This window comes from Triturus cristatus, chromosome 3_2 (genome assembly GCF_964204655.1).
Source record: "Triturus cristatus chromosome 3_2, aTriCri1.1, whole genome shotgun sequence".
Taxonomy (NCBI): Eukaryota; Metazoa; Chordata; class Amphibia; order Caudata; family Salamandridae; genus Triturus; species Triturus cristatus.
Window position 1 is genome coordinate 692,455,603 of NC_140584.1, and position 27,881 is coordinate 692,483,483.

General features: G+C 44.8%; 1 protein-coding gene across 3 annotated transcripts in view; it reads left to right on the forward strand.

The window, feature by feature from the left end:
* Positions 1-27,881, forward strand: part of RFTN2 (raftlin family member 2) — a 428,987-nt gene that overhangs the window by 37,916 nt on the left and 363,190 nt on the right. The window contains exon 1 of one of the 3 annotated variants that reach the window (XM_085648740.1): positions 16,697-16,834. The exons of the other annotated variants lie outside the window; for them this stretch is intronic. The gene's annotated coding sequence lies outside the window, so the exon portion shown is untranslated. Of the gene's footprint in view, positions 1-16,696; positions 16,835-27,881 lie in introns of those variants that run through there. 3 annotated transcript variants of the gene reach the window in all.

Below are 27,881 nucleotides of genomic sequence, written 5' to 3' on the forward strand. Positions count from 1 at the left end.
CTATGCCACACCACTTGATTTCACACCATGTCACATAATTCCACTTCACGGCACTGAATTCCTCTCCACTCAATTGCACACTACGTCACATAATTGTAGTTCACGCCACACAGTAACATGTCTATCTCAGTGAATGCAAAATAATTCCACTCCACATAATTCCATGCCACATAAAGTGCTCTCCACTTCTCATAAATCCACACCACATAATTCCATTCCATGGCACACAATTGCATGCCACATAATTCCATACCACACCCCATAATTCCACACCACATCACATAATTCCACTCCACCCCCATACTTCCTCTCCGCAGAATTGCACTCCATGTCACACAATTGCATACCACGCCACACAATTCCATGTCTCACAATTTCCCTCAACACCCCACAATTCTAGGCCACACCACACAAATCCACACCAATTAATTCCATGCCATACCACATAATTACACTCCATGGAACTTAATTCCATGCCACATAATTCCACTCCACTATTAATGAATCCACTCAATAACATAATTCCACTTAGCGGCACATAATTCAAGTCCACCACATAATTTCATTCCATGCCACATATTTCCACTCCATTCCATGACACATACTTCCATTCCTCTCAACACAATTCCATGCCACACAATTCCATGCCACACAATTCCACTCCACACAATTCCACACCACACCATATAATCCTACTCCACGCCATGCCAACTAATTCCACACCACATCCCTTAATTCCACACCATGCCACATAATTTAACTCCAGGTAACATAATTAATTTCCATACAATTGCAGTCTATGCCACACCACGCCAAAGAATTCCACATCTCACAATTCAGCTCCATGCCACACAGTTCCAAGCCACTCAACATACTTTCATGCCACATAATTTCACCCCACACATCATAATTTCACTCTGCATATTTCCACTCTACTTGACAACACGTAATTCTACTCCCCTCTACATTTGCAGAACAAGCATTTGCAATGCAATAGGTCTCGCATTTACGCAAGTTTGAGCTACTCACATTACAAATAACAATGCCTTTTATTTTTGTTTTCTTTTTTAAAACTTAAATAAAAGGCAGTGTCATTTACAATGCCAATAGCTTAAACTCGCGTGAATGCGAGACCTATTGCATTGCAAATGCTTGTTTAGTGTTGTAATAGTGACTACAACAGACGCGATTACATTAGCAGGCACACTATGTAGGATTACCAACAGTAATCAACTTAGTGCATCAGGCAAGGTTGCCAGCAGTAATGTAAACAAGCATTTGCAATGCAATCAGTCTTGCCTTTGGGACCTTTTAAGTATTTAGTCATGCCTTGTCTATGTGCTTCAGTTCCAATGTAGACGGAGACGTGCGTGCCGTCAACGGAATACCGCCCCTTTAGTGGAAAACGAGCACAATTTGTTTAAAATAAAATGGCATAGTAAACACGCACACACTATATAATCATTATAAAATCAATCTTTTTTCAGACGATTCGGAACGCATGTGGGAACACGCTTTGGAAACATATTTGGTTATTTTTTTAAGGCACACATGCTTGCCGAAGATAAGCATGCTCACACTCTACTTAAGCAATAGAAGCAAATCTTTTTTTCAAATGCTTTTGGAAGCATGTGCGTGCTTTAGAAAATAAAATAAGTTTCCAAAGCGCATACACACGTATCACGAAGCAATAGTGAGTCAGTTCAGCGGGCAGCTGCTGGCAAATCGATCTCCTTAAATTGTGCTTCTGGTCTGTGTAGTCAGGCATCTTGAACACGTTGTGATGGCCAACCAGGAGGAAACTGAATGTATAATGGACAAACAGAAGGATCGCTTGGTGAAGTCGCCATGGGAGGGAACAAGCCACACAAAGGAGGGACAATTGCACACGAAAAACCATAAAAAACAAGCATTTCAGAATGCCACAGAAAACAACCAATGGCAATAGATAAACATGCCAAAAGCCCAGTGAAGAGATACAACATATCTTGCAGACAGAGATAGGTGCAATGTCCTTTTCACTCAAATATCAGCTTTAAATATATTATGGTAATTCCATGATTTTTTATATAAAAAAAAATCAGTCTATAAGTTCTAAATATACACACATTTAAGTCTCAAATACACACTTTTCAATTTTGGTGTTCATATATTCCTTCAGATAAGTAAAAGCTTCACTTTTAGAAGGCATGGATGCACACAGGAGAGCTACTTATAGGTAGATGGTGTGCTACCAGTAGCTTGTGAGCTACTTGTTGGAGGTGAGTGCCCTGGCATGTTTCTTTAGAGCATACCCATGCAAAATAAAGGGGATCTTCCAGCTTCGCACAATGGTTCATCCCGATATCCATGCTCGTACCGGGAAGGGGAGAAGGGTGCTGACGGTCTCCTCTGGGTTTCATGATGTCTCTCTTCGTTTGCCTAGAGCTTTCCCATTCCCATCAGGATTTGGTTACCTTGTCCCCTGAGTTCCCTCAGTTCGTATAGGATCCCTAGTATTGACATTTTTGGTGTGGCCTTTATTTTTTGTCCCAAAACATCAGAGAGTGTTTGGAATCATGCCAAGCTAATATTGCTGGAGAGGACGTACTCCCTACATCATGTGGAAGAAGTCTCCCATGTAACCCGACATCTGTTGCTGGTGGGTTCAGGGATTCTGTTAGACCTGACATCTTTGGTGTGAGTTCCCCTGTCTTTTTGCTTATTACCTCCTGTTTTTTGACTGTGTGCAGCATTTAATTTTTGCTGGTTTTAGGGCTCTAGGCACTTCTATCTGCTGACCAGTGCTAAAGTGCAAGTGCTCCCTGTGTAAATTGTATTGGTGATTGGTTTATCCCCAAGTGGCATATATGATTTATTAGTACGCCCCTAGTAAAGTGCACCAGGTGTGCCCAGGGCCTGTAAATCAAATGTTGTTAGTGGGCCTGCAGCACTAATTGTGCCACCCACATGAGTAGCCCTGCAAACCTATCTCAGACCTGCCACTGCATTGTCTGTGTCCAGTTTTAAACCGCCATTTTGACCTGGCAAGTGCACCCACTTGCCTGGTCCTAACCTTCCTGTTTGCTACATATAAGTCCCCCCTAAGGTAGGACCAATGCAGCCCCATGTGCAGGATGTAGTGTATTTTAAAGGTAGGACATGTACTAGTGTGAATTACATTTCCTGATAGTGAAATATTGCCAGTTTCGTTTTTCCCTATTGCAAGGACTCCCTCATAGGAAACATGGAGATTGCCTTGAAATATCTTTTAAGTTTTTTTTCCTGTAGGATACTGGCTTAGTATATGGTGCACACTTATTTAACGGAAGCACTCTGCACTAATCCAGACAACCCTTATGGTGCTTTTAGTGGTCTTAGTCAACCATTGAAAGCTCTCTATGTGGTAGCTGTGGAGAGCAGCATGCAGGCTTAGTCCAGAAAGAGTGTGAACCAGCTTGTTTTACCAGAACTAATCATATAGAACCACACAGTGTAGTTATAAAAATAGTTATATTTATAATGCACACTCAGTAATACATTGGTATATCTCCTACCTGGAGATATGAACACAGTACACACAATTTTTTCAAACTGAAACAGGTAAGTAAGCACAAATACACAGTGGTCTCCAGGAGGAGACCAAACCATTTACTAAAGAAGTGGAATGCGAACTGCGACCTTAGTCGAGACTTGACTCAGAAGAGCTGGGGACCGAAGGAACCAGCCGAGGTAAGCACCCAGTAACCCCACGAGGGCTATGATACAGAGTGGAAACACAGACGCATACCTAATGCAAGTCAATAGTGAAGTTGCAGTTTTGAAGAAGGACCCTTCCCAGTGGACCCTGAAGAAACCCCGTGGAAGATGGAAGGTTGAAGAGTCACTCCACCCTTGGATACCCCAGGAACCAGGATATCCACACCAGGGAAGCCGGGTGCATAGGTGCAAAATGACATCGGAAACCGCCGTAGACCATCATGAAGACTTCAGTGAAGATGCCGCTTGCGAAGAAGGTGACAGAGTCCGGTAGAATCCAAGGATGTATTCTTGAAGAGAAGTACCTGGAAGCGGAGGGGACAGAGTCTATGCCACTCAGGAGTGACCAAGAGGCATAGAAGACCAAGGACCACTGATGACTGAAGAAGCAGGAGAGTTGATGGTGGCCTGTTCGCTGCAGCTGTGAGGACCAGGCAATGCTGTGGAAGACCAATAGCCTATCACGAGCTGTCCCACGTCGGAACTCTAGAACCAGGGGTCGGTGTCCGGCATCAGCAACAGACATGGTAAATCAAAAAGGTGCAGTGCCGGACCAGCAAGGTCCAAGGGACTCATCAAATGCAGGAGAGTCAGAACAGGCCGCAAGCAAGCAGGGGAGCCCACTGAAGCCAAAGAAGACTATCAAGAGGACCTGCAGGCCGAAGGCACAGGAGTGGCAAGAGGACCTCAAGCAGCTCACCAAGGATGCAGGCCCACTGTGCAGAGGATGCAGTGAGGATGAAGATCTTGGTTGGAAGAGATGCTGGAGACTGGAGCTTCTTGTAGCCCGAAGATCTCTGGAGGACAGAGTGAGCAGACATTGGCAACGGCAAGACGGCACGGTGCACATGGGTGCTGTTCCAGCAGTTCTGATGAGGTATACTGACTTCAAACTGGCTTAGAAGACAGTGCAGGCCTTGAGGGAGTTATAGAACCACCATCTGCGTTGCTGAGCCTTTCAAAGTCCGTGGAACTTCAGGACAAGCAGACCGGTCATCTTAGTTGCGATGCCTGCAGATGCCATGAAGTGACTCCTTCACTCCAAGGGAGATTACTTCAGGTGTCCTTAATGCCCATAGGACTGGAGAAGAACCTGGATGAAGCACAGGCACAGATGACTCAGAAGACTTGTAGGACGACTAGACCAGAAGCAGCAGGATTCTTCCTTGATGCAGTCTCGGTTCCCAAAAGGAAGTCCACCGAACTCAAAGTTAGGCCTGGGCCAAAATTCTGTTCCGTTCGAGTAAATTGCGATAATTTGGCATTTTCTCGTTCCGCGGAAAGCGCGAAAATGTCAAAATTTCCGCATTCCGCAGCTTAGCCATAATTTGTTTCTTGCTCGCGCTGTAAAATAATACATTCTCACGTGCGCTCGATCGCCTTACCTGAATCCCCGCGTTCGCCGACAAGTTTTCCCGATCCGGTCGCGTTCTCCACGAGATGTTGGATTGTTGGTAGCCATTTGCGCTGTCTCGCAACAGTTCGCGCCCGCAGTAACGTCATGCGTCGCGCGATCACGTCTTTCTTCTCGCGATCATGCACCGCGAGACAAGTGAAAACAAGAAGGTCGCGCCCGCGAGCAACCGCATGGCTAAGTTGGCGAGCCGCGACCACGCAGAAAATACCGCGAACGGACGGGAAAAAAACTTCCGCATCTTCGCGATATTTCCGAGTGTTAGCGGAAATTTTTAACATTTTCGCGATAATTTGCGAAAGTGAATTTCGCAAATTCCGCCCACCCCTACTCAAAGTGCCCAGATAATGGAAGTAGAGGTAGTTTTGGATATGAATCTTGACCCATGACGAATCTGAAGAGCAACCCACAGGTAAGCTCTTAAGTACCCTACGAAAAGGGTTGGGAGGATTCAGGGATCCCTCCCAGAGGAGGGGCTGGACAGAGGGGAGGATACTCCCATGCCCTTTGTCCAGTTTCGGGCCAGAGCAGGAGCCAATGGCTTCTTGAACTGATTGCAACTGGATAATGCAAGCAGGGCACCAAATGTGTCCTTCAAAGCAGTCTGGTGGCACTGGTAAATGCCCCCAGCCCAATACACTAAGTCCTGTCTGGGAGGTGGTCACACCTCTCTGTTACAGGAAACCTATTGTTCTACCTTCCCAAGCGCAAGCTCAGTTCAGCAGCAGGAGGGCAGAATCGTGTCTGTGGTCGGCAGCATTAGTTTGCTGTTAGACCCTGGGAGGCTGGTACCAGGAATACAAGGGATCCTATATCCAACACTGGAATCGGTGTTGGGGTATGATTACAACATGTTTGATACCAAACATGACCGGTTTCGGTGCAGCCAATATATAGTTAGACATCTTGTAATTGACTTGATGTCCAGTCCACTATATGTATAAAACGGCTGACTGCACTCACAACACCTGAAGAATCGACTCCTGGGTTTGTAGGGGGTGTCCTGCTCATGCAGGGCACCCTCACACTTATAACCTAGCACCCTGCCTTCAGAACTGAAAGGCCTATCTTTGGGGTGACTTATAAGTTTGAAGTGCAGTGACCTCAGGTATAAGAATACTTATATCTGTTGTGGCATGGTGCTAGTAACAGCTCAAACAGGCTGAAATGGAAGGCCTGTAGTCACAGTTTGAGTGGTATCTCATGGGTGGCATAATACATACTGCAGCCCATGGGAGACCCCTGGTGTACCTATGCCCTGGATACCTTAGTACCATATACTAGGGACTTAAAAGGGTACACTTTGCCAATTGGGAGGGTACCAAAGTACTTGCCATAGTCCAGTTTAGGGAGAGTGCACAGTGACCGGGGTCCTGATTAGCAGGATCCAAATCAAAATAGTCAGAAAACAGAATCACACTAGCAAAAAGTGGGGGTAACCATGAAAGTAGATCCTACTTTCCTACAGAACTCACCCAAACGAAAGGAGATGAGACTAACCTTGCCCAGTTAAGTCTTCGTTTTCTAAGTGGAAATATCTGGAGAGTACATCTGTATTGGATTGGTTACTCCGAGGTCAATGCTCCTCAGAAAAGTCCATCCCCTGTAGGAAAATGGACAACTTCAAAAGTTTTGGATTTTCACCCTTCATCTGTTTAAGCCATAAGAAGGAGTTGTGGTCTCTCTGAACAATGAAGTGAGTACCAAACAGGTATGGTTTCAACTTCTTCAAGGCCCAGACCACAGCAAAGACCTCCCTCTCAATAGCTGACCAACGTTTCTCTCTGGGGGTCAACCGACTGCTTATAAAAGCTACTGGTTGATTCTGTCCCTCTGCATTAAGTTGTGACAAAACAGCTCCTACCTCTATCTTAGAGGCATCTGTCGGGACAATGAAGGTTTTGGAGTAATCAGGACTTTGCAGAATGGAAGCAGTGCACATGGCCTACTTCAAGTCATCAAATGCCTTCTAACAGCTAACTGTCCACTGAACTTTCATAGGCATCCTTTTGGAGGTGATATCATTAAGGGGAGTCACAGTGGACCCATATCCAAACCTCCTGTAGTACCCAGTCAGGCCCAAGAAAGCTCTGATCTGAGTCTGAGTAGTGGGAGCAACTCAATCCACAATGGTCTGGATTTTGCTCTCCTATGGTTGAACTTGGCCTTCACCTACCAGGTGCCTCAAGTATACAACCTTACTGTGCCCTATCTGGCGCTTTGTGGCCTTGATAGTGAGGTCTGCCTTTTGCAGGCCCTCTAGAACATTTCTGAGGTGGACCTGGTGATCCTTCCAGGTGGAACTAAAGACAGCAATATCATCTAGATATTCTGCACTGTAGGCTTCCAGACCCATGAGAACTTTTTTTTTCAACCTCTGAAATGTGGTAGGCACATTTTTCAGACCAACAGACATTACAATCAATTGATAATGCCCACTAGGGGTTGAAAATACTGTTTTTGGCTTGGCATTCTCAGAGAGTCTGATTTGCCAGTAGCCAGAAGTCAGGTCAAATGTATTAAGATACTTGGCTGAAGCCAACGTATCAATAAGCTCATCTGCCCCTGGAATTGTATGGGCATCAGTCCTAGTGACTGCATTGAGGCCTCTGTAGTCTATACAAAACCTCACCTCTCTGTTACCATCTTTGGTGTGAGGTTTTGGCACAAGTACTACTGGGCTAGCCCAAGGTCTATCCAAAGGCTCAATGACCACCAACTCTAGCATCTTTTGGACCTCAATCCTGATGTAATCTCTAGCATAGTCAGGCTGTCTGTAAATTTTATTTTTCACAGGCAGACTGTCACCTGTGTCCACTTCATGGGTATACCAGGTGGTTTGACTGGGAGTCAGAGAAAACGTTTGTAAACTGATGGAGGACTTTCCTGCAATCAGCTTGCTGCTGGTCAGTGAGGCTGCCTGCCAAGCCTACTCCATCAGATGACCCATCAACAGGGTCCTGACAGAGGAGATCAGGGAGAGGGTTATTCTCTTCCTCCTGTCCCTCATCAGTGGCTATGAACAAGCTCATGTCAGCCCTGTCAACAAAAGTATTTATGCGGTTCACATGAAGACTTCTAGGAGTACCTAGGTCAATCAATAGGTGACCTCACATTTTTGCTCAAGAATGGTGTGGGGGCCACTCCACTTGTCCCTGAGAGCTGCTGGGGCCACAGGCTGCAACACCCACACTTTCTGTCCTGGCTGGTAAACAGTCACTACAGCCATTTGGTCATGCCAAGCTTTCTGAAGCTTCTGGCTGGCCTCAAGGTTTTGCTGTCCTTCTTAATTTACTCAGCTGTATGTGAACGCAGGCCATGGACATAGTTCACAACATCCTGTTTAGGAGGTTTACAATTTACAAGGAGGCCTTATAAACAATACTGCACTTGTTATATCAATGGGAACCTTGTGTGGTGCAGCGATCACGAGAAAAAATACCTCCTAATTCCCCAATAGTGAAAAATTCACATAAGTCTTTACAAGAAGATGATCAGCCCACACTTATTTCCAAACACAAATCCATTTACTGAGATCATTATTCTCATGAAGTAAAATACAAGAAATTTAATGAAGACATGTATTACATTTTTTTGATAATTCTTTATTCTTTTTATTCTTCACGGTGTAGCCAACGCGTTTCGTCCCTTCGTGGGACTTCTTCAGGGCTCAGTCACGTGATGCTTTCCTACAATGGCGTATTAACTCCAAGGTAACTCTGTACTGTTCAGTAGTTAAACCAAACCCATCTTCTATGGCACTCTTCAAGACAGAGTAATTATCAGCAGCATCTTCTCTAACAGTGAAGAGCTTGTTTCTACCTTTTTCAGCAAAGGAGAGCCACAGGATAGCTGCCCACTGCCACTGGGGGACCTTCTGTACTTTACAGGCCCTCTCTAAAGCTGTGATCCATTTATGGATATCATCCCCTCCTGGTAAGGTGGGACTATACTGCTCAGGTTCTTAGTATCAAAGGATGCTTCCATGACTCTAGGTACCCTAGTTCTGCCACCATGTGACACTAGTCCCAAATTCTTCCTAGCCCTCTGGACTTCCAGGGTCTCTTTATCAAGGGCCAACTGATCTTGCTTGAGCTTGAGTATAATTCTCTCAAGTTTGATCAGGTGGTATTTCCTCTCTAAAGAGTCCTCCCTCTTGCTAGAGATTGAGGTCCCTATGAAATTACAAGACACATTTGAATTGACTGAGGAGGACCTAGACCTTCTCTGCATTCTCTGCACCTTCCCATGAGGAACAAAGCTGGACCTACCTCTAGGGACACCCTCTGTACTATCAGTACTATTTCCTGGGGGATCAGAGTTTACCAGGGTGGAGTCATCAGACTGGTCACTGGGGCAACCCTTACTTACCCATCTTCTGGTACATCCCCACCCACTTTATCCTGCTTTTCTGACTTATCAGGGTTCATCTAGCATAAGCAGCTTTAAGAGGTGCTTAGTGGTGGGGTTACTACCTGTCTTTAACTTTCTAGAGTTATACAGGGCCCTTAGTTCCTGGAACTTAAGACCACTGTATCTAAAGGGTTGGGTCAATAATTAAAGACATTGTCACTAGGTGTAGTGTGATGTTGCACCATCCTACCCTACTGAAGACTAAACTTCCAAAGATTGGAAAAAAGGGTTGAGCTAGGCCCTTAACAACCAATCTAAAGGTTCAGTATAACTTGTTTACAGAAATATTTTTATATGTGCCTAATGCTAGTGATGGGTTTCCAATCCAGACAACCCTTTGGTGGTGTTATTGGTCTTAGACAACCGTAGAAAGTTCTGTAAGTGGTAGCTATGGAGAGCAGCCTTCAGGCTTAGTTAAGCAGCTCGTTTTACCAGAACTAATCATATAGTGTAGGTTAAATGAAAAAGAACCCCACAGAGTAGTTATAAAAATAGTTATATTTATTATACACACTCACTAACACATTGGTATAGCTCCTAGAAGGAGATAAGAACACAATGCACACAATATTTTGAAAAGGAACCAGGTAAGTAGGCACAAATACACAGTGGTCTCTAGGTTGACCGAGAAGACGCAGAAGAGCTGGGGACCCAAAGAACCACCCAAGGTAAGTACCCAGGAACCCCATGAAGGCTGTGTACAGAGTGGAAACACAGCCGCATACTCACTGCAAGTCATTGGGGAAGTCGCGGTTGCAGTTTTGAAGAAGGACCCTTCCCAGTGGACCCTGAAGAAACCCCTTGGAAGAAGGAAGGATGGAAAGTCACTCCACCTGTGGATACCCCAGGAACCCGGATACCTACACCAGGAAATCCGGGTGCATAGGCGCAAAGTGACATCAGAGACCGCCATACACCACAATGGAGGACTTCAGTGAAGATGCCACCAGCGAAGAAGTTGAAAGAGTCCAGTGGAATCCAAGGATGGATTCTTGAAGGGAAGTACCTGTAAGTGGAGGGGACAGAGCCCATGCCACTCTTGAGCCACTAGGAGGCACGGAAGACCAATGACCACCGATGACTGAAGATGGAGAGTTGACAGTGACCTTGTCGCTGCAGCTGTGAGGACCAGCAACGCTGTGGAAGACCAGGAGCCATTCACGAACTGTCCCAGGTTGGATGTCGAGAACTAGGGGGTCGGTGTCTGGCAGGAGCACTAACACGCCTTGGCAGCAGCAACAGACATTAAATTAAGAAGATGCAGTGTCTGGACCAACAAGGTCCAAGGGACTCACCAAATGCCGGAAAGTCAGAGCAGGCCCGAGCAAGCAGGGGAGTCAACTGAAACCAAAGAAGACCCTCAAGAGGACCCACAGGCTGAAAGCACAGGATTCGCAAGAGGACCTCAAGCAGCTCACCAAGGAAGCAGATCAACGGTGCGGAGGATGTAGTGAGGATGAAGATCTTAGTAGGAAGAGATGCTGGAGGCTGGAGCTTCTTTTAGCCTGAAGATCTCTGGAGGACAGAGTCAACAAGCCTTGGCAACAAAAAATGTCAGCACGGTGCACAGGGGTGCTGTTCCAATGGTTCTGGCGAGGGATACTGGCTTCAAACTTACTGAGAAGACAGTGCAGGCTTTGAGGGAGTTGCAGAACCACCACCTGTGTTGCTGAGCCTTTCGAAGTCCATGGTACGTCAGGAGCAGCAGACTGTTCAGCTTAGTTGCAGTGCCTGCAGATGCAGAGATTACTTTGGGTGTCCTTGAAGCCCACAGGCCTGGTGAAGAACCTGGATGAAGCACAGGTGCAGACAACACAGAAGACTGTTGGAACGACGAGATCAGGAGCAGCAGGAGACTTCCTTGATGCAGTCTTGGTTCCCAAAGCGAAGTTCAACAAAGTCCCAAGTGCCCAGACTTTGGAAGTAGAAGTGGTTTCGGATCTGAATCTTGACCCATGACGAATCTGAAGAGCCACCTACAGGTAAGCCCTTAATTACCCTTGGGAAAGGGTTTGGGCGAATCGGAGGTGCTGGACAAAGGGTAGGATACTCCCATGTCCTTTGTCCAGTTTCGTGCCAGAACAGGAGCCAATGGCTCCCTGAACTGGTTCCAACTGGTGTATGCAAGGAAGGCACCAAATGTCCCTTCTAAGCAGTCTGGCAGTGCTGGCAAGTACCCCCACCCCAGCCCAAAACACTAAGTTTTGTATGGGAGGTAGTCATTCCGCCATGTGACAGAAAACCTATGGTTCAACCTTCCCCTGCTCAAGCTCAGCTTAGCAGCAGGATGGCAGAATCATGTCTGTGGACGTCAGCAGCACTAGCTTGCTGTTAAACCCTGGAAGGCTGGTACAAGGAATACAGGGGGGCACCCTAGGGGAGTCCCACAATTCATGGGATCCTACATCCAACACTGGAATCGGAGTTGGGGTAGGATTCCAACATGTTTGATACGTAACATAACTGGTTTTGGTGCAGCCAATATATAGTTAGATATCTTGTAATTGACTTAATGTGCAAATATGTATCAAATGGCTGACCACACTTACAAAGCCTGGAGAATACACTCCGGAGTTTGTAGGGGGTGTCCTGCTCATGAAAGGCACCCTTACACCTATAACATAGCACCCTGCCATCAGGATTGAAATGCCTGCCTTAGGGGGGACTTATAGGTTTTGAATGCAGTGACCTCAGATATAAGAAAAGTATATCTGTTGTGAGTGGTGCTAGCACCAGCTCACACAGGCTGCAATGACAGGCCTGTAGTCACAGTGTGGTGGTCTTTCATGAGTGGCATAATACATGCTGCATCCCATGGGAGACCCCTGGTGTACCTATGCCCTGGGTACCTTGGTACCATATACTAGGGACTTGGAAGGGTACACTAGTAGCCAATTGGGAAGGTACCAAAGTACTTACCGTAGTCCAATTTAGGGAGAGGGCGCAGTGACCGGGGTCTTGATTAGCAGGGTCCTAGTCACACTAGTCAAAAATGTAAGTAAGTAAAACCATTTGTAGAGCGCACGAATGCCGAGGCGTCTTGGCGCTTATTGTGATGTGTACCGAGAAGTACTCAGAAAGGGAGATGTAGTTTTCTTACTTAGGCGGGAACAGCCAGGTCTTAAGCACTTTCCTGAACTGGAGTCTATTTGGTTGCAACCTAGTAGTTACTGGCAGCGTGTTCCAGAGCGACCTGAACCAGACCTTTGGTTACTGATCTCAGGTCACGCCATGGAACATGCCAGGAGAAGAGTTTCTGTTGATTCAGCACCCCCCCCCCCCCCCCCCCAATATAGTGCCGTAAGCACCAGACACAGAGCCTTAAATTCAATTATTTGCCTGACCGGGAGCCAATAGAGGTTCCTAATACTGTTGACGATAGAATGGAATTTCAGATGTTAAGCAGTACCCGTGCTGTGGCGTTCTGCAAGGACTGGAGTTTTTGTAGTTGACAATTATCAATGCACAGAAAGAGTGCATTGCAGTAGTTAATTCTGGAAAGAATTACGGCGACTACTACAGTTTTTCTGAGTTCTTGAGGAATGAATGGGAGCATTTTGGCAAGATTTTTAGGAGGAAGAAGCACGAGGAAGTCAGAAGATTAATTTGAGCTGCAAAATTGAGCTGATCATCAAACATGACTCCCAAGTTTCTGACCTTCTCATTGGGGTCAGGACAGCATCCAGCCTGTGCTGGCCACTACCTCCAGAGTAATGGTCTGTGTTCAGTTTAAGAAAATTCAGATGCATCCACCCAATAATATTCTTCAGACAGAATGCCACCAGCAAAAAGTGGGGGTAACCATATAAGCAGATCTTAATTTCATACATCTCCAATTGGGAGCAGATAGAGATTTAAAGTTTGGGGTCTCTGAACTCTCAAGTTGTTTTTTAAATGACACTTTTAGAAAATGGGCATTTTCTTGCTTGACCATTCTGTGCCTGTGCCTGTCTGTAGAATCCACATCTAGGTTGGCTGACAGTTGGTCTCTTGTGCATTCGCTCTGGACAGCAGCACAAAGGAAGCTGAGGTGTGCCTTGCATATCCTGATGGGCCATCACATGGCTGATTGGCCTTCCTGAGCTAGAGTAGTGGAAGGAGTTGTCACTGAACACCTGAATAGGGCTGTGCCAGTCTTCACACAAAGCTGTCTTCACCCCCCTGTAGTGGGTCTGGAGCCAAGTCAGGGAAAGGCAGGGTCTTGTGCACTACAAAGGCTTTCCCTTGAAGTTTGCCCACTTCAAAGGCAGAAAGGGGTCTAACTATTGTACCTCTGAAACCCCAAATTCTGAACACTTCTGGACTAAGGACATTCTGCCTTAGAAGAGCTGAATGATGTAGGAGGGACTGACACTCTGCCTGGTGCTTTGTTGTGCTGGCCTGCTTCTTCTGTTCTGGGAGTGAAAGGACTGGACTTTGCTTTCTGTATCCTTCTTCCAAGGTTCTCAAAAGACTTGTGTGTACTTGCCTCCTGTTAAGAAGTCTCGGAGCCAAATAAGACTTCACCTTCCAGTGCCTGAGCTCTTCTGCTGAGAACCCTGACTTGCCACATGATACAAATTCCAGTTCCTGGGCCCTAGAAAGTGTAACCTGGTGAAAAAATCCACGCATCAACTCTCGGCACCTGTTTTCTCAATGCAGCATTGGTGTACGGCTGAAGAATCGACACAGCACCGCAGTGCGGCTGAAGAATTGGTGCAGTGCTTGCTTTGTGGCTGGAAAACACGATAGCCCTAGTTCTCAGCACATGAATGGCAGTATCTGTGGTCATCCACCAAAACGGAAGATCAAAGAGGGTGGGGGGTTAATTAGACATCACTGTGGGATGTATGTCATTACAACGCACACTTTTACAACGCATGCACTTACAACGCATTTTTTACAACGCACAATCCATTACAACGCATGACATTACAACGCAGGACACTACAACGCATTTTTAAAAACTACCTTTACAACGCATTTCCATTACAACGCATACTACCTTTACAACGCATACCATTACAACGCATAATATTAAATTGCATTTAAGGTAAGTATTAGATAGTATAGGGGTTAAAATTACTATTCTAACTCCAGGGGGTGCAACAGTAGGGTAAATGTTGGATAGTATAGGGGTAAAAACTACTATTCTAACTCCAGGGGGTGCAACAGTAGGGTAAGTGTTGGATAGTATAGGGGTAAAAATTACTATTCTAACTCCAGGGGGTGCAACAGTAGGGTAAGTGTTGGATAGTATAGGGGTAAAAATTACTATTCTAACTCCAGGGGGTGCAACAGTAGGGTAAGTGTTGGATAGTATAGGGGTAAAAATTACTATTCTAACTCCAGGGGGTGCAACAGTAGAGTAAGTGTTGGATAGTATAGGGGTAAAAATTACTATTCTAACTCCAGGGGGTGCAACAGTAGGGTAAGTGTTGGATAGTATAGGGGTAAAAATTACTATTCTAACTCCAGGGGGTGCAACAGTAGGGTAAGTGTTGGATAGTATAGGGGTAACAATTACTATTCTAACTCCAGGGGTGCAACAGTAGGGTAAGTGTTGGATAGTATAGGGGTAAAAATTACTATTCTAACTCCAGGGGGTGCAACAGTAGGGTAAGTGTTGGATACTATAGGGGTAAAAATTACTATTCTAACTCCAGGGGGTGCAACAGTAGGGAAAGTGTTGGATAGTATAGGGGTAAAAATTACTATTCTAACTCCAGGGGGTGCAACAGTAGGGTAAGTGTTGGATAGTATAGGGGTAAAAATTACTATTCTAACTCCAGGGGGTGCAACAGTAGGGTAAGTGTTGGATAGTATAGGGGTAAAAATTACTGTATTATGCGTTGTAATGGTATGCGTTGTAATGGTAGTATGCGTTGTAATGGAATGCGTTGTAAAGGTAGTTTTTAAAAATGCGTTGTAGTGTCATGCGTTGTAATGTCATGCGTTGTAATGGATTGTGCGTTGTAAAAAATGCGTTGTAATTGTAGTGCGTTGTAAAAGTTGCGTTGTAAAGGTTGTTCCCCATCACTGTGCAATAGAATAACGTTTTGTTCTTAATTGGTCAGCAGCTTATTTCTAACACCTATCACTCTGTCCCTTGAGAATTCATTTGTTGTGTGACAAAAGTAATCCCCCTCTCCTCAAACCAGCATTTTACCCTAGGCTCTTGTGTTTTTTTATGTCCAAACTTGCTCACAAATGATTGTTTTTTCGTCTACTTGCGCCATTGTTATGGGTGCTTGTAAAATACCGTAGCATCCACCAATTGGCTGGCACGGAGGCTCAACATGTTTATCAGGAACGGGCTCCATGGTCCAACAAACCATAGTTTTATGGTGCATTAGTCCAGTTTGTTCAGTGGAAGGGAACTAAAACTACTTTTTCCAGCATGCAGGTGCGGAATGGAACAGCCATTAGGCTCAGAATTTAGCGAGGATGAGTGATGAGCAGGAATGTTTGAATTTTTGGGGATGGACGGGCACATTTAAGGAACAGTGGAGGAGACACAACGAAACCCTGTGCAGCGTGTAACACGACGGTCATAAAAGCTCAGTGGGTTACTGCGATAGACATGGATATTTTTTTGCTACTTGCAGTTCGTGCATTACAATTCTTCTAAGAGCTACAGGCAAACTGCAAGGCAAAGCATTAGAACTTTTTTCCTGCATCTTTTGTTATTCTAAGGTTGCTAAAAAGGGTCCCTTTGGGTAGTGAAACATTCCTATTAGTATAGATAGCACCAGCCACAGAATTGTGTTTTAAATTGTGAGTTTGTGTTTCTCCAGATGAAGCACTCCTAAAATATACTGCCCAGCAGCAGGGTGTCACACCTTGTAGCCCTTTTTGTCTAATGTAACATTTCCCATACATTGGTTTACACACTTATATGATTTACTGTCTCTGCATAGCATTTGTGTAATTTAAGCACTCTGACAGGCCACATTACGACGAGAGTGGTGCTATAAATAGAATACATGTGAAAGATAGGCTATGGAAGGATGAGGGGCACTGTTGTTTGATGGCAGTGAGGGAATCTGTGGAGGAGGTTCTGGGGGCGGCAACAAAGGCTGTCGCACTGGGCACCACCAATGCAAAAGCCGGCCCTACCGCCCGATATAGATCCGAGAGCATCGGACAACCCCTCTTCTGCTGCTTAGCAATTGTCATTGTGCAGGCCATTTGTACGAAGGGCTGAATAATCCAGAGCTCTACGTCTGGGGCACACGGTGTGGGTTCAATCACCCTCCGGATCGTTCTCTGCCACAAGCAGCCCATAAGGTGAATTAAATGCTGAAGGGAAATTTATCTTCTCACTTTGCACGTTTTTTTGCCGTAGCCATTTTAAAGTCGCACTTAAATTCAATGGCTGTGGGTTGAAAAAAGGGCACCAGTATTTACATGAGTACATTCTACTCAGAGCATGGGGTTCTGGTAAAGATCGCCATTTATCTGGTCATTTGTCGTAATTTCTACTAGAAAGACTTCCATTGCAGTCACTTTTAGAGTTCAGTAGTTTCTTTTTGCTGTTAGTGCGTAGTAGCTATAGAACTCTTGTACTTGTTTCACATGTGCTGCTGTTTATTTGAGAGGAATATGAAATATTTTGTGGTTTCAACAACTCACTCCACTTTCAATCACAGTTCCACTACTTTTTAGGTCTCGCCTGACCCAGCGCATGCGCTGGTCTGGCGAGACTTATTGAGAGGGCTCCAAAAAGTGCCACCAGGCCAGCCTAGAGCTACAGTGCATGTGCGCGGGCGCTCGCGCCGCACTTTATCGCGATTTACTTTCACTTTCGCGGCCGCACGGCAGCTTTGATGTTTGATCGTGATCGCGATCACTTTAACTTTCGCGGCCGTACGGCCGCTTGGCATAGCCAATAGGTCTCGCTTTTGGGACCTTATAAGTATTTAGTTATGCAACTGTTGCATGGCTAAACACTTATAAGGTCCCAAAGGCGAGACCTATTGGCTATGCCAATGCTTGTTTATGTCGAGCTCGGGTAGTGTATATCGAATACCTGCCTATGTGCACAGGTAGAGTGAAGGAAGATACAGTCTGTGATGTCTACTTAGATGGTGCTTTCTCAGTAATGTCCTGAAGACTTGTAATAAAAAAAATGAGTGTTCTTATTATCAAAATAAGCGGTGGTTATTTCACTGAGCTCAAAATGAAAGAACATGGCTGTATACACTAAGATTCAAGCTGCTGAACTGACATTATCACCCAAAAAACATACTCCAAAACGTCAAATGCATTACCTGCTAGATATCAGTCGGTTCTATGTAGGTGCAGTAAGTAATGTCATTTCTGTGCATTCAGTACTGGTGTCCATGCGGAAGACCATTTCTCAAGCAATGGTTATGTGTCTTCTTGTGAATGCTTCCCAAACAAATACATTGGGAGAACCTCAAATGGCAAACATGTTTTATTGTCTTTAAAAGTTTAATGGCTGTTGCCCATTTGTAAAAATAATTAAGTCAATAAAATATGCAGGTTTGCTAGTGCCAGCTCTTCAATCCCTGGTGGCACAGCACCTATGATAATGTGCTGCATGGCTAAACACTTAAAAGGTCCAAAAGGCGAGACCTATTGGCTATGCTAATGCTTGTTTATTTATTCTGAAGTGGCTCACAACGTTTTTATTTTCTGTGTATGGAGAAGTCCTGCAGTGTCTATTTAGTAAACTATGTTTACAAAGTGTTTGACTTGAATACTCATATGTTTAGCTTTTTTGTAGCTAGGTCCCATATCTTTTTATTTAATAGGATTTGTATTAATCAGAATACCAATAAAATGTGCGTGTGTGTTTGTGTTATAACATAATGCTATTGTTAAATCAGTACTTATTCTGTAAGTGTTTGTATGTGTCTGGGAGCGGGGAATAGCATCAACAACCTTATTTTACTCTTATATTGTATTATCTTGATATCAGCGGTTTTGAAGTGACTACAACATGTTCCTACAGTTTTAGGACTTAGTTGCTCTGTCCTGCTCATATTAGTATATTTCGATTATGTATTTTACGACCATGAATACAAATATTTAAGCACAAATCAGCCCTTCATAGGTGCTCTTGGAAACCTTTCACTTTAAATGTTAATCACTAGACTTTGAGGCCGATTCACAGAACTAACTTAAGACAAAATCCTAAACTTACTACTTTTGGTATATACAGAAGTTAGGATTTTGTCTTAAGTTTGTCTTAAGACAAACTTAAGACAGACTTAAGACAGACTTAAGACAGACTTAAGACAGGCTTAAGACAGACTTAAGACAAACTTAAGACAAAATCCTAACTTAAGTCTGTCTTAAGTCTGTCTTAAATTTGTCTTAAGTCTGTCTTAAGTCTGTCCTAAGTCTGTCTTAAGTTTGTCTTAAGACAAACGTAAAACAAAATCCTAACTTCTGTGAATACCAAAAGTAGTAAGTTTAGGATTTTGTCTTAAGTTAGTTCTGTGAATCGGGCCCTATGTGTCCTTCCCTTGATTGTCGGCTTCCTTCCTATCTCGTTTTGATTCCTTTCACTCTCCTGTTCTTCTGGTGGTCCTTGTTTTAAAAGAGTACACTGATTCAAGATACAAATGTTGCTCTTTTTTAATTTGCTTTCACTTTCTCGACGTCTTCTGTCTGTTGAAAGACTACTTGTTCTCGTTTCTTCACTGTCAGTATAACCAACATGTGAGAAATCATCTCCTCGAAAAATTGCTTTTTATAAGTGGACTGTATCTGTATATTCTGGCTATATATAGAGTCATAAAAAAAGTTCCCCATAGGCTACCTTTTATACAAAATATATTTATATGTATTTACACAAACATACCACACACACTCAAAGAAACAAAGGCTTATTTAATACATAGATTTATTTATGTTAGCGTATTATTGTAAGCAATAGTCACTTTTTTATGTTACATATATTTTAATATATGAGGATTTTATTTCAACAAGCTCCTGAAGAGGAATACTCGGTTAGTAAGCACACTTTGTTTTTAGGTCTCGCCTAGGCAGCGCGCATGCGTTGCTCTACGAGATGACTTTTTGAAATCGGGCTGCTCCTTTTCAAGCACACTCGTGCTTGTGCTGGCATTCACCTTGCGGGAGCGAGCAGCGGCGCGCGTGCCAATTGAAAACATATGGCTCTCACGCTGCCGGTGCTGCTCACTCCCGCAAGGCGCATGCCAGCACAAGCACAAGTGCTTCAAAACAGCTGCTGCTTGTGCTCTTTTGAAAGATGGGAAATGTTGGCCACAGTACAGGTTTTCAGAACATGCGGATTATTTGTGCCTTGTCTTCCACGTGATTTCTTTTACAGGGAAGATGTGTTTTGGGTTAATTAACAGCTATTTGCCAGTTAGTTAAAAGAGAAAAGGAACGCCACCATAACAAAACATAAATTATTCAGAGTTTAATGGAAAAACAAATGGAGTGATCGTGGAAGGGCGTGCTTGTGTGCGTGCTGGGTCCCCCCCCCCCATTTGTAGTGCTTCCAGTGCCTTCATGCATTTTGGTTTGTGATCTTTTTTAATATAGCCCTGCTATTGCGATTGCACAGTTCCTGCTTTTTTTGCGCTATTTACTCTGCTCCTATTTGAATACTATGCGAAAAATTCTGAGACTGACTCGTCTGGGTATAATTCGATCGTATTCCACTCAGTTCCCCCCCCCATATTTTGTGTTGGATGGTAAAATACAATATTTACTCTAAATTTAGGTCGAATATCTGCCAACTTTCCTGGCGCACATGGGTTTAACCCTCTGAAGTTAACAGTGTTTTTGGGCTAGGTTTCTACTATGCAGAATCCAGGGGTTTCATGGGTTCAGTCCTGAGGTTAGCAGTATTTTTGGGGCTAGCTTTCTACCACTATACAAAATACAGGACAAACGAAACTGTAAATCATGGGTCACTCGTCGAAATAGTTAACGCAATCTGCATTGTTTGTGTGATGGTGGCCAAGAGAAGCAGTGGGCTTCCAGCCTTTTCTTTGTCTTGGGTAAGAAGCAAACTCATTTGCTAAGATAAATAAGCGCCTCTCCCTAGGGTGTTCCCGGTGGGGGCTTCCTGAGGCTGGGTGTTCGGAGTGAGCTGTCAGGGCCATCACACACTGTTGCCAAGTGTCCTTCCAGCGGAAGCCCTCATTCCAGGAATGCTTTGTTCGACGCCTCTGCTATTATGAAAGGAGCAGCACATCTCTCTCTGGAATGCTGACCCCCTTTCTGGTCCACTGGAGCTGCTGCTGACCTCTGACCCCATTTGTTGCCCTGGCCCCACGGAAGAGCCCTTGAAACGGTATCTCTCTCATCCTGTACAGTCGCCCCTACCGCTGGCGTGGTTAACTTTCGATTTGTGTGCATGGCCGCGCTCGATTCCATGTCCGTTCACGCGCCTGCCAGGAGTTTAATGAGTCTGCCCTTCCCTCTCTCGTTCGTCCCATAACATGAGCAAATATGTTCTCTCTGTTTTCATTACCGCAGGTCGCTTTAATTTTCGCTTTGTGTGCATGGAAATTGTGCAGATGTCAACGTATTAAATCCGCGTCTGAGTGTTGTGGGGAGCGGGTTGGGGGCACTGCGGGCACTGATGACTTCCATCCCACTGCATCACACCATGTGACGTGGCATTGTACTCCTCAAATGTCTCTTTATCACTGAATGCAATAGACAAGCATCATGATCTCGCTGTTACTCCACTAATAATGAACACCCCGGGCAAGTGTCTGTCAGTGTGTCATAGGTGGAAACATGAGCACCCCTGTCACTTATACGAAATAAAGAGCTCCCAGACATGTCAGTTACACTGCCTCACTGCAATAAAATAGGGCACCCCCTGATATGTCCATAGCACTGCATGACTGCTAGAAATATAAAGAGCACCGCAGACATGTCTGTCACACTGCATCACTGCAACAAACATACAGCACCCGCAGTTATGCCTATATCACTGTAATAAAAATAGAGCACCCAGATATGTCTATGATACTGTATCACTGCTATAAATATACAGCATCTGTTGATTTGTCACACTGCATCCCCAAAATAAAAATAGGGCACCCCTATACGTCTATTGCATTGCATAAATGCTACAAATATAAGCACCGCAGACATGTCTGTCCCACTGCAACACTGCAACAAACATACAGCATCTGCAGATAAGTCTCTCTCACTGCATCACTGCAGAAAATATAGAGCATCCCTGAATATGTCTTCCACTCTGCAGTACTCCGAGAAATTAAGAGCATCTCCAGGCGTCAAATATTGCTGTAGTTGGGTGTTTAATTGGAACTAATGTAATGCAACCAATGCCCAGAGAGTGTTACCAAGTTTAACAAGCATTGGCATGGCCAATAGGTCTCACCTTTGGGACCTTATAAGTATTTAGTTATACAGCACAATATCCTTGGTGCAAAAACATCAACTGTTGCATGGGTAAACACTTATAAGGTCCCAAAGGAGAGACCTACTGGCTATGCCAATGCTTGTTTTTATTAGTGTCATTTATAAGAAGCCACACCGTTGTCTTCAATGCAGGTAACATCGAGTAAGTGTGGATACCTAAAAAAAGTGTGGTATAACATTCTACTTTCTTAAGGACATTTGAAGCTATATTAGTTTATTAGTGTATCTTGTAGTGAAATATATGTACTACATTGAAGATTGTGAACATGCTATTTTCCCCCATAATGTGCCACCTATCCTTCAGCAATTGTTACAGAAGAAAAAGGCACTTCAAACAATGGCCAGGAGCAGTCTGGGTTATCTGGCCCTGCTTTTTACTGAGTGGTTGGGTCAGGCATTTGAATGTGACATAGAATATAGTTCACCAGTACAATGATAATGCATGACGCTTAGCCCACACAAGATCTGGTATGGAATCCTCACTGCTTGATTCAGATCAGGAGAGATCTAAACAATCTATGTGTCCTGCCAGAATTTGTGTTATAAATTATACATGTGTGTTACACTTGACAGCTTTTGGTGTGTTTCCCCTGAGTTTTTTACGCTGGTTTAGTGTCTCTGCACACTTTCTCACTGCTGATCAGTGTTAAAGTGCAAGTGCTGCTGTTGTAAATTGTTATTATGAATTGGTGTTGCCACGATTGGCATGTTTGATTTACTTGTCAGTCCCTAGTAAAGTCCACTGAGTGTGCCAGGGCCTGTAAATCAAATGCTGCTTGTGGGCTGCAGCACTAGATTGTGCCACCCACACAAGCAGCCTGTAAATGTAACTGTGGCCTGCCATTGCAGAGCCTGTGTGCAGTCTGGGACTGCCATGTTGACTTGGCAAGTATACCCACTTGCCAGGCCCTTTCCTTCCCTTTTCTTACATGTCAGTCACCCCTAAAGTAGGCCCAAGGTACCCCTGTGGGCAGGGTGCAGTGTATGTGAAAGGTAGGACATGCCCTGGTGTGTGTGGCATGTCCTGATAGTGAATTACTGCAATTTCTTTTTTCACTATTGCAAGGCTACCTGTTCCCCTAGGACAGAATGGAGAGTTTGTTTATAATATCTTATAAACATAACTGGCCCTGGGAACAAGGTAGAAAAATAAAGTTTAGTATGCCTGAACTCAGAATCTAAAGATGCATCTTTTAGTGAAGGTTATTTTTACATTCTGTGTTTGAAAATAGGTATTTTCTTGCTCAGCCATCCAGTAGACCTCTGCTGAGTTTGTGGATTGACTATCTGGGTTTTGGATGTCAGGGGCTGGAGAGGAGCAGTGGCTCCAGAGAGTCTAGATCGGTCAGGGAAGGGCTGAATAGACCTGGGCTGCATTTAGAGTAGGGGGAGGAGATTTCCTTTCACCTGAATGGGCTTAGTCTGCCTTTGACAATGAAGCCTCCACCTCCTGCCAGGAAGCTACACCAGAGAGGACAGAACTGGTTCTGGCTGGGCACAGACATTCTCTGCCTGAGAGGACAAAGGATTTCGGGCTATAAAAAGTGGGGCCCAAACCCCTGAACTTTAGAACTCTTTTGGACCAAGAAGCTGCCAAGCTGAAGAGGTGGAGAAGCTGTGAGGAGGAATTACCACTTTGCTGAGTACTTTGCTGTGTTGGCCTGCAGTGGCTGCTTCTGTCTTGTGAAAGGAATGGACTGAACTTTCTGCAACTTCTTTCTTTGAGTATCTCCAAGGGCTTGAAGTAGAGCTTGCCCTCTGTTCAAGAAGTCTCAGGAACAGCAAAGACCTCAAGTTCTTCTACCATCAGCACTGGGGACTGTGTGTTTTGTGATGCAACAGAAGAAAAAGCAACCTGACTCCGTCTACGATGCCGCTGCTGACTCTGTGTCCTAAAGGTGCCACAGATTGCACCGCCGCAATGCCGCACCGCGACCCTGGTCTCACCAACATCGCCATCTGATGCCGCCACCGAGCCGCTGCTCACACCGCCACCTGTGGGCACCGTGCATCGCTTTACGCCGCCGCCTTGGTATCCCCGATGACGCCGCTCCATGCTGAAATCGATGCCGCTCCTTGCACCGTGGTTCGAGAGTACCGCTCGTACGTTGTACGACACACTTTCCTCATCCCGTACCGCAGCCTTGGCCTACCGACGCTATCGACTCCAGTTCGTCAGCCGACGATAGGGCTTCAGCAACAACGACGCCACTGCCTGCACCGTGACCTGCCAGCACCACGATGAGCACTGCATTACTTCGCACCGCGACCCTGGTTTCATCGATGCCGCCATCTGACGCCGCCTCCGAGCCGCTGCTCACACCCCGACCTGAGGGCATTGCATGCCGCACCACCGCACTTCGCACCGCAGCACCCGATGCCTGCCGACGCCAGCGCTCCTGACTTCAACCGCGAAGAGTTCGATCTGCAACATGTGTAACTTCAAGGGCCCAACTCCTGCACCAACCTCTGGAACCGGCGCCTGCAGACGGCGTGCGTTTGGAGCTCAACCAGAGGCCCTGCATTCTAAAGGTACTGTTTTGCAGGTCTTCCCAGAACTGTAGTTTGCCCGCAACGCCGCGGTCAGCCAGAACTGTTTGGATTTGTTTGTTCACGACGCCGTGATACACCCGGTCGGAGCTATCGACTTTGAGGGACTGTATTTCAAGGTTATTTTGATGGTTGAAAATTTCTAAGCACTGTATTGTGGATTTTTATCGTTTTTGTTCTTGTCTTAAGTATATAAAAATGTTGGATATTTTTCTAAACTGGTGTGGTGTCTATTTGTAGTGCTTACAATGTATTACTGTTGGTTCTGTGCAAATGCTTTACACACTGTCTCTTAGATAAGCCTGACTGCTCATGCGTAGCTAACAAGGGGGTGAGCAGGGGTTATTTTAGGAGTGTAACTCCCTTATCCTGACTAGGAAAAAGGCTCCCTATTTGGACAAAGGTACCTACCTCTGCCAACTAGAGACCCCCATTTCTAACAATGTGCCTCATCTCCACTTACCATCAGCTGTAAATGAAAATAAAACCACACATTTTGAATTCAGGCTTTCCAGAATAAGACAAATAAGGATATCTCTGTACTGAAGACGAGTTTTTCACAAATCAAAACCTGAACCAGTTTGAATAGTATTTGGAAACCTATTTTGCATTAAATTCAGGTCATTATATAAAACAAAGTTAACGTATAGGGAAACTGAGCGCTTCACAGCAAAATAACACGAAAGGTAGTTTGTTAGTAACATCCAGTGCTGTACCCTGTTATGGAACTGTTGATTAATTGCTACTTATGTGACAAATATGGCCATTACATTTAGGTTGTGGCTTTAGCATTACCTCTGTGGACCATATTCATCAAAGGGCTTAGAAATTCAACCACATCATTCTGACACTCAGAAAACTTCTCTGACTCCTGCCCAGGCTTCAGGACAGCTGCATCGCCAACAAGGTCACCAGAAAAACAAAACCCTACTATACTTAGTTATGAAACTACCCATCCTAGGCAGACAATGCCACACCAGGACTCAAGACATTACACATTGATATACAAATCTTTGCTAATTTTACATGACATAACAGACTGGAAACGAGAAACTGCAGGAAAGGAAACACCAGAAGACAAGTGTTCCTAATCAGTTCTCCCATGATTTAGTCATTGTCCCTATTGACATTGGGACTCCTCCTACCTGCCTACAACTCAGGAGCTCACTAGGCACACATCGCTTCACAGAATAGTATCACCTAACCCACTAAGTACCCCCAAAACTGCAATTCAAGTAGAATTGGAAGGCTCAGACTCACCACTTCACAAAACATGATCCTACTCCCTGGAGGCACTCACCCTTCTTGTGGCTATTTGAAAACATAAAAGGTTCTTGAGCCATCACCCCTCTGTTCATTGCTCTGTTGCTTGCCAGCTGGGGCCCCTCTATATAAATACCCATATATATAGACATACAAGGCCTGGCAGCAGAGCTGAATCCATGGGTTAGGGTCACTGTACAAATACCAGTGAGAATGAGGCCTCGCTTTATGCACAAAGCGATACCAAAGGGGGTGGTGGACTGAGCGTTTGAGCAAATCAAACACTCACCCCCAGTCAACTGATCTGGGTTTAATCCATCATCATTCTTTAGCTCACTTCACCACCCCAGTTCAGACATGGCCATATGCAAATCAGTCTGACCCTGTGCCTCATGGGAACAGTCCAGCCCGAACTGCCAAGCCATGTCTTCCCTGGACCGGAAACAAACATCCTGGGACCGGTTTCGGGTTCATAACCCTCATCAGTCAGGAGCGCTTGAATCCAGTGGCAAAGTCAACAAGGGACCCACGTCTGGGCATACCCTGCCAACTTAGTTTCTTGGTATCGCTTTGTTCGCTTTATGCCCAGACTTCATTATGACAGTATTTAATGTATATAATAGACTGCAGAAAAGTTTGAATCCACGATAGAACCAGTGAAACTTCCAGGAAGATATCTCCAGGCTGTGTAATGGGTTACACGAGAACAAATGCTAAGGCTGGAGGACAACATAAAACAACGTGAGCGAGAAACTCTGCTGCAGTGTGGCGTTGTGTCTCTCCTCTGCTCAGGATATTCTATTTCTGGACATGAAAGAACGAGGGGGGCATATTATCAACGGGGCGATAAAAAATTATCACCGCTTTTGCGTCCGTAATTTTAACGCCGTATTAGCAAGGGCACGCTAACGTGTGAATCCATGCTTCTTCGCCCTTTCCCTTAACGCCCAGCTTTGCATCTATAATGAGATGCAAAGTGGGCATTCCTCACAAGAATAACGGGAGAAATGTCGATCTCCTATTATCAAGCCTCACACTAAGAAGCATAGCGACAAGAAAAGTAGCGATAACCTCTGTTATCGCTACTTTCCTTACACCTGCTTTGAAACTGACTTAGCCATGATATCCTATGGAAGGTGGATATCATGGCTAAGTATGTCTAGCACTATCAGCAAGCTTTCACCAAAAGTTGTGCGATTATCGCTGCATTTCCAGCGATAATCGCAAGTTGGCAGCTTGCACTCTGAATTTTATCACTTTGGAGATAAGCGTTGCTGATAGCACGCTATCTCCGCGATAAAATTCAGAGTTGGCCGGCCATAATTATCCTCGCGTTAAGTGCGCTTAGCAATAATTATCGCCGGCCCTAGCTGATATGCCCCGAGTGACTGGTGTGGATATTCTGAAGAGAACATAAAAGCAAAACAATTATTCAGTAGAGGACCTTAAAACAGTGGGCTCCTTAAGGAGCAAGATTTTAGCTGGATACACCTAATCTATATAACCGTGCTGAGAATCCCTATCTTGATTATCTTTGGATACAGGGAGTCCTGTTTAGTTCATCCTAAATGAGCGAAAATAGACGTTGAGAAGTCGTGGAGTCATTCACATCGGGAGTATGAATTTCAGGATCCTAGCAGCAACATTGGACCCCTCCTTTCTTTTACTGAAGCTCTTGTAGTAAAAGTGCCTTCCCACTTATTAATGTGAATCAGTGTCCATAAACTGCATAGAGGAGCACGGGCCTTAGAAGTCGGAAACATACAGGATTTCCAATGTAAGTGCTTTGTTTTCTTCTTTAAGTGCCATATTAGAGTCACTTGTAAGAGAGAGCGCAGTGACAAAATATACACAGACAGTGCAGGGGGTTGGGGTCTGAATCTTGGACCCAGGGTTCATTGTGTGATGTGCGAACGGAAAATTAACTAAGATGGGGGGATACGGTAAAGTGGTGCTCGAGAAATGCGGATTGGGAACAGAAATGCAGAGAGTAACAAATTGGTTGACAAGGAAACGGAATACTGTTGGCTGTTGGAGACTGCTGCTATAAATATACAATGAATTGGTCGTTATTCTTTCGTATTCTTTTGCAACTATATGCATGTATACCTCTAAA